Here is a 5841-nt window from a genome sequence, read left to right on the forward strand (position 1 = left end):
TACCGGGACGTCGGAGGAGGCGATGGAGTTTATCAGAGACAATGGAATGGCAGGAGAACATTGAACTTTGCTGGAGATGCTTTGACGCTGTGTTTAATCTGTGTTTGGGGCCATTGTTTTGTCTCAGGTTTGTTTTTGTTCTTTGTTGGAAGGAGGGGGTTTGTTCTCTTTGATTGGGCTTGGGTTGATTTTGTTTGCACTAGTGGATTGGTTGGACGGGGAGGGGAGATGAATCATTGGGGGGGGGGGGGGGTAGGATGGTAGGTGCCATGGGCAGGGGCTGCCAAGCTAGCTGGGCGGGCTAGTTCACAGAAGTGCAATGGTAGGTGAGCAGAAGGTTGGGGGGTGGGGTAGGGTAGGGATTGTTGTTTTGGAGACTTGGAGGGGGGGGTGGGGGGAGCATACTGCTGACAGGGGTAAGCCTTCTAAAACATAATAGGAGGATGATCGATAACGGTGGGCCTGAGGAGGTGTGGGACGCGAGCTGGAGGCTGGCCCAAGAGGGGCTATGGTTGATTAGCGGGGGAGGAAGGGTAGGGAGCCTCGACCGGCTGATCACGTGGAACGTGCGAGGGTTGAATGAGCCGGTCAAGGCGGCCCGTGTGCTCGCACATTTAAAAAGATTGAAGGTGGATGTGGCCCTGCTACAGGAGACTCAGCTGAGGTGGGGGACCAGACTAGACTGAAGAAGGGATGGGTAGGTCAAGTATTTCACTCGGGTTTAGATTCTAAACGAAGGGGATGGCAATTTTGATTAATAAGCGGCTGGCGTTTGAAGTGGGAAGCATAGTGGCGGACTCTGCGAGGAGGTATGTTATGGTGAGTGGGAAACTGGAGGGGATGCCGGAGGTATTAGTGAACATTTATGCTCCGAACTGGGACGACGTTGAATTGATGAGGCGGGTACTGGGGAGGATCCCGACCTGGACTCCCATCGGTTAATTATGTAGGGGGGTGGGATTTTAATACGGTTCTAGATCTGAGACTGGACCGGTTGTGATCGAGTTCGGGGAGGGTGTCAGCAACACTAAAGGAGCTAAGGGGGTTTCTGCAGCACATGGGGGGACAAAGAATTTTTATTCTTCCCCATGTGCACAAGATGTACCCCTGAATAGACTTTTATGTGTTCGATAAGACGTTGCTGGCGGGGGTGGTTGATGTTGAGTACTCGGCAATAGTGGTGTCGGACCATTCCCCACACTGGGTGGACCTATGGGTGAGCAAAGGGGGGGCCCAGTGACTGCAATGGCGGCTGGGCGTGGGACTGTTGGTGGAGGAAGAGGTGTGTGAGCGGGTGAGGAAGGTCATCCGGGGATATGTGGAGATTAATGATGCAGGGGAGGTCTCGGCAGGTACAGTAAGGGAGGCACTAAAGGCAGTGGTCAGTGGGGAGTTTATTTTGATTCGGGCGGAGATAGAAAGGCTAGTGGAAGAAATCCTGCAGGTGGACAGGAGATATGCAGAGGCCCGGAGGCGGGCTGCTAAAGGAGTGGCAGCGGGTGCAGATGGAGTTTGGGCATCTACGGGAGAGGCGGTGGGGCAGTTGAGAAGGGTGAGAGGGGCCGTGTATGAGTGTGGGGAGAAGGCGAGCAGGATGCTAGCGCACCAGTTGAGGAAGTAGGAGGTGGCGAGGGAGATTGTGAAAGTGAAGGACACATTGGGGAGGGGGACGGTCTTGGACCCGGCAGAGGTGAATGGGGTGTTTAGGGACTTTTATAAAAACTAAATGAGTCGGAACCCCCAGCCGGGGATGAGGCGGTTTCTAGAGGGATTGGAGATCTCGAAGGTGGATGAAGAGTTGGTGGAGGGCCCCAATTGGGGTGGTGGAAGTAGTGAAGGGCTGGAGACAATGCAATCAGGCAAAGCCCCAGGTCCGGATGGGTACCCGCGGAATTTTACAAGAAGTTCTCGGGGCTATTAGGACCGCTGGTGGTAAGGGATTTTAATGAGGCAAGGGATCCGGGAGTATCCCCCCACGTTCTTTCAGGCTTCGATCTCCCTCATTTTAAAGCGGGTTAAAGACCCGGAACAATGTGGGTCATATAGACCGATTTCCCTGCTAAATGTAGATGCCAAACTATTGGCCAAGGTCTTGGCCTCGAGGATAGAGGATTGTGTGCTGGGGTGACAGGGGAGGACCAGACGGGGTTCGTAAAAGGGAAGCACCTAGTGGCCAACATCAGGAGGTTACTAAATGTGATCATGGTGCCTCCAGAGGGGCGAGAGGTAGAGGTGATTGCCATGGATGCAGAGAAGGCCTTAGACCGAGTGGAGTGGGAATATCTATGGGAGGTCCTGGGACGGTTTGGGTTTGGGCAGGGATTTGTGGACTTCGTCCAGCTGTTATATCAGGCACCGTTGGCGAGTGTGTAATCGAATCGGGTGAATTCAGACTATTTTAGGCTGCACCGGGGGATGAGTCACGGATGCCCACTTTCCCCACTGCTGTTAGCCCTGGCTATAGAGCCATTGGCAATGGCGCTGAGAATGTTGGAGGTCTGGCAGGGGATAGTACGTGGGGGGGGGGGGGGGGGGGGTGGAGCGTGGGATCTCGCTATAAGCGGATGATTTACTTCTATATATTTCAGACCCGCTGGAGGGGATTGGAGGGATTATGGGGACATTAGAGGAATTTGGTCGGTTTTTGGGGTATAAATTGGATATGGGCAAGAGTGAGGTCTTTGCGATTCAGGCGAGAATACAGAAGAGATTGGGGGAGATCCTGTTCAAGGTGGTGTGGGGGAGCTTTCGGTATTTGGGTATCCAGGTGGCACGGGAATGAGAGCAGCTGCACAAGCTGAATCTGGGTTGGTTGATCGAACAGATGAGGGGGAACTTTCAGAGGTGAGATGCGCTCCCGCTGTCATTGGCGTGGAGGGTACAGACAATGAAAATGACGGTCCTCCCGAGATTTTTGTTTATCTTTCTGAGCCTTGCAATTTTTAACCCCAAGGCATTCTTTAAAAAAGTAAATGCGGTGATCTCGGCATTTGTTTGGGTGGGTAAAACCCCATGGGTGAAGTAGGTGCTGCTGGAGGGGGAGTGTGGGGGGCTGGCGCTTGCGAATGTTATAAATTATTATCGGGCGACAAATATAGCGACGGTCAGGAAGTGGGTAGTGGGGGAGGGGTCGATTTGGGAGCGGGTGGAGGCGGCCTAATGTAAAGCCACAGGTTTGAGGCACTGTTAATGGCACCTCAGCCATTCTCGCCGGCCAGGTACTCCACAAGCCCGGTAGTAGTGGCATCCCTGATGGTGCGGAAACAGTGGCGGCAGCACATGGGGCTGGAGGGGGTGTCGATGTGGGCGCTGATATGTGGTAGTCACCGGTTCGCTCTGAGCGGGCTGGATTGGGGTTTCTGGGAGTGGCAGCGGGCGGGGATCGAGAGATTCGGAGATCTCTTTATTGAGGAAGTCTTCCCGAGCTTGGAGGAGTTTGAGCTGCCAGGTGGGAATGGGTTCCGGTATCTGCAGTGAGGGACTTTGTGCGGAGGCAGGTTTTGACTTTCCCGCACCTGCCGCCCCAGGGGCTACAAGTTAAGGTGGTGTCGAGAGTAGGAGGAAGGGAGGGAAAGTGAAAGTGGGAGGAAGAGCTGGGTGCGGTGTTGGAGGCTGGATTATGCGAGGGGGTTCTGAAGCGCGTCAATGCATCCTCGTCATGTGCCAGCTCAGCCTGATATAATTTAAGGTGGTCCACAGGGCGTACATGGTGATGTCCCGTATGAGCAGGTTCTTTGAGAGGGTGGAGGACAGGCATGCCTTGCGAACCATGTCCATATGTTTTGGGGATGTCCGAGGCTGAGGGGTTTTTGGCAGGGGTTTGCTGAGGTCATGTCAGAAGTATTAAAGGTGAGGGTGGGGCCGAGTCCAGAGATCTTTGGTGTGTCAGAAGATCCGGGGCCCACGGGGTGAGAGAGGCCGATGTCCTGGCTTTTGCCTCCCTGCTGGCCCGGAAACAGATCTTACTAGGTTGGAATTTTGCAAGGTCTTTGTCTCATGCCTGAATCCAATGCCTCAGTCGATATTGGGTGATCCATCCAATTCTAATCTTCTTATACTTTTTCATAGTAGTTTGATACAACTGAGTGACTTGCTAGGCCAATTCAAAGGGCAGTTAAGAGTAAATAACATGGCTATGGCTCTCTAGTCACATATAGGCCACAGATCAAATAAGGATGGCAGGTTTCCTCCCCGAAAAAGGGACATTATGAACCGGGTGGATTTCGCAACAATCTGGTGGTTACATGACTGCCACCACTGATACCAGCATTTTGTCCAATTCCAGACCTATTTAATTAACTGAATTTAAATTCCTTCATGGTGGGATTTAGAACTCACACCTTCAGATTATTTTCCGGGTCTCTAGATTACTAATCAATTTATTTTCCCATTATGTTACCATCCCCATTCTCATACTTTAAATCAGTCCTTAAAACCTACTTTGACATTTTTTTTTTGTATCCTTCTTGACTGATTATTTTCCTGCGAAGTGCCTCTCAATGTTTTACTACATTAAATGCCAGTTGTTGTTGGAATGCCTCCAAAGAAATGCACTATAAGTACCAGTTTAAGATTTGCAGTTTTATGAAAACTTTAGATCTCAGAACTTAACTTTTACACCAGTGTAGATAATGCATTTAATAGCAGAAAACTAGATGGAGACAATGCAAAATTTCATGTGAACCATATAAACAGATCTGTTGTTGGCTAAAGCCAGATTGTTAGATCGCAACCAAATAAATCTGATTTACATTCTGAATTATGTCATATTTTGTCAGTCCTAAAGTGAAGCAAGTCACATACAGGATAGTGAAAATCCCAAGTCAGTAGGGGCAGTGTAGATGAATTGCTAATCTTTCTTTAACACTACAGTAGTGGAAGATATCAAATCCCAAGTAATGATATGATGGTGTACTTTACCAAAAGCCCACTACTGATACGTACATGCATTTTACCAACCTAAGAAAAGAAACATATGTAATGACACCCTCCTGCCATTGCTCACTCAGCCTGTAACAGTAAAAACTCAGAAACTCTGAGCAATTTTCCATTGTTTCCCAAAAATGTGGTCTATTTTCCTAATCAACAATCAATAATAATATAAAATGGAAGCATATTTCAAAAGGGATAGGCTGGTTTAGCACAGTGGGCTAAGACAGATGGCTTGTAATGCAGAACAAGACCAGCAGCGCGGGTTCAATTCCCGTACCAGCCTCGCCAAACAGGCGCCGGAATGTGGCGACTAGGGGCTTTTCACAGTAACTTCATTTGAAGCCTACTTGTGACAATAAGCAATTTTAATTTTTCAAATGCAAGCTGAATAACATCAGCGATCCTGGTGCAACGATGCCCCATCCTCTAACCCTATATCTCCTTTCTTCCCACCCCACCCCAAAAAAAGCCCCGGCCTTGGGAGGAATTAGAGAATTGCGGAGATTGGGCGTGGTTGATTGGTAAAATCTGGGCTCAGCTCCATGTGGATTTGTCACTCAGTCAGAAACTACAAGTCCCAGCAGACCATACACATAATAATTTGAGTTAATTTAGAGATAAGCACAAAGTAACGTGCGCCGCCACAATTTCCACGTGCAATCGGTTGGATTTCTCGCTTAAAAGAAGAAAAAAACAACGCTGCCAGAATCATCAAAGGAGCGAAACGCACCTGAAAAGGGACTTGAAAAGCAGCCAGGCCGCAGCACTGCGCAACCGCGGACAAGGTGACGTCTGATTGGTCCGGCGGCGGTGGGCGGGACTTGGCGCGGAGGAGTGGCAGTCAAGGCGCCCAATTAGAAGGAGGAACCTCGACGATTGGGCTGACCTGATTGGCGTTTCCCCCCCACC

General features: G+C 50.2%; 1 protein-coding gene across 1 annotated transcript in view; it reads right to left on the reverse strand.

Moving 5' to 3' along the window:
• The window catches only part of raf1b (Raf-1 proto-oncogene, serine/threonine kinase b), a 170304-nt gene extending 164624 nt beyond the window's left edge, over positions 1-5680 (reverse strand). The window contains exon 1 of the mRNA XM_038812686.1: positions 5663-5680. The gene's annotated coding sequence lies outside the window, so the exon portion shown is untranslated. The remainder of the gene's footprint in view (positions 1-5662) is intronic.
• Positions 5681-5841: the final 161 nt, after the last annotated feature.

The sequence above is a fragment of the Scyliorhinus canicula genome, chromosome 11, assembly GCF_902713615.1.
Source record: "Scyliorhinus canicula chromosome 11, sScyCan1.1, whole genome shotgun sequence".
Taxonomy (NCBI): Eukaryota; Metazoa; Chordata; class Chondrichthyes; order Carcharhiniformes; family Scyliorhinidae; genus Scyliorhinus; species Scyliorhinus canicula.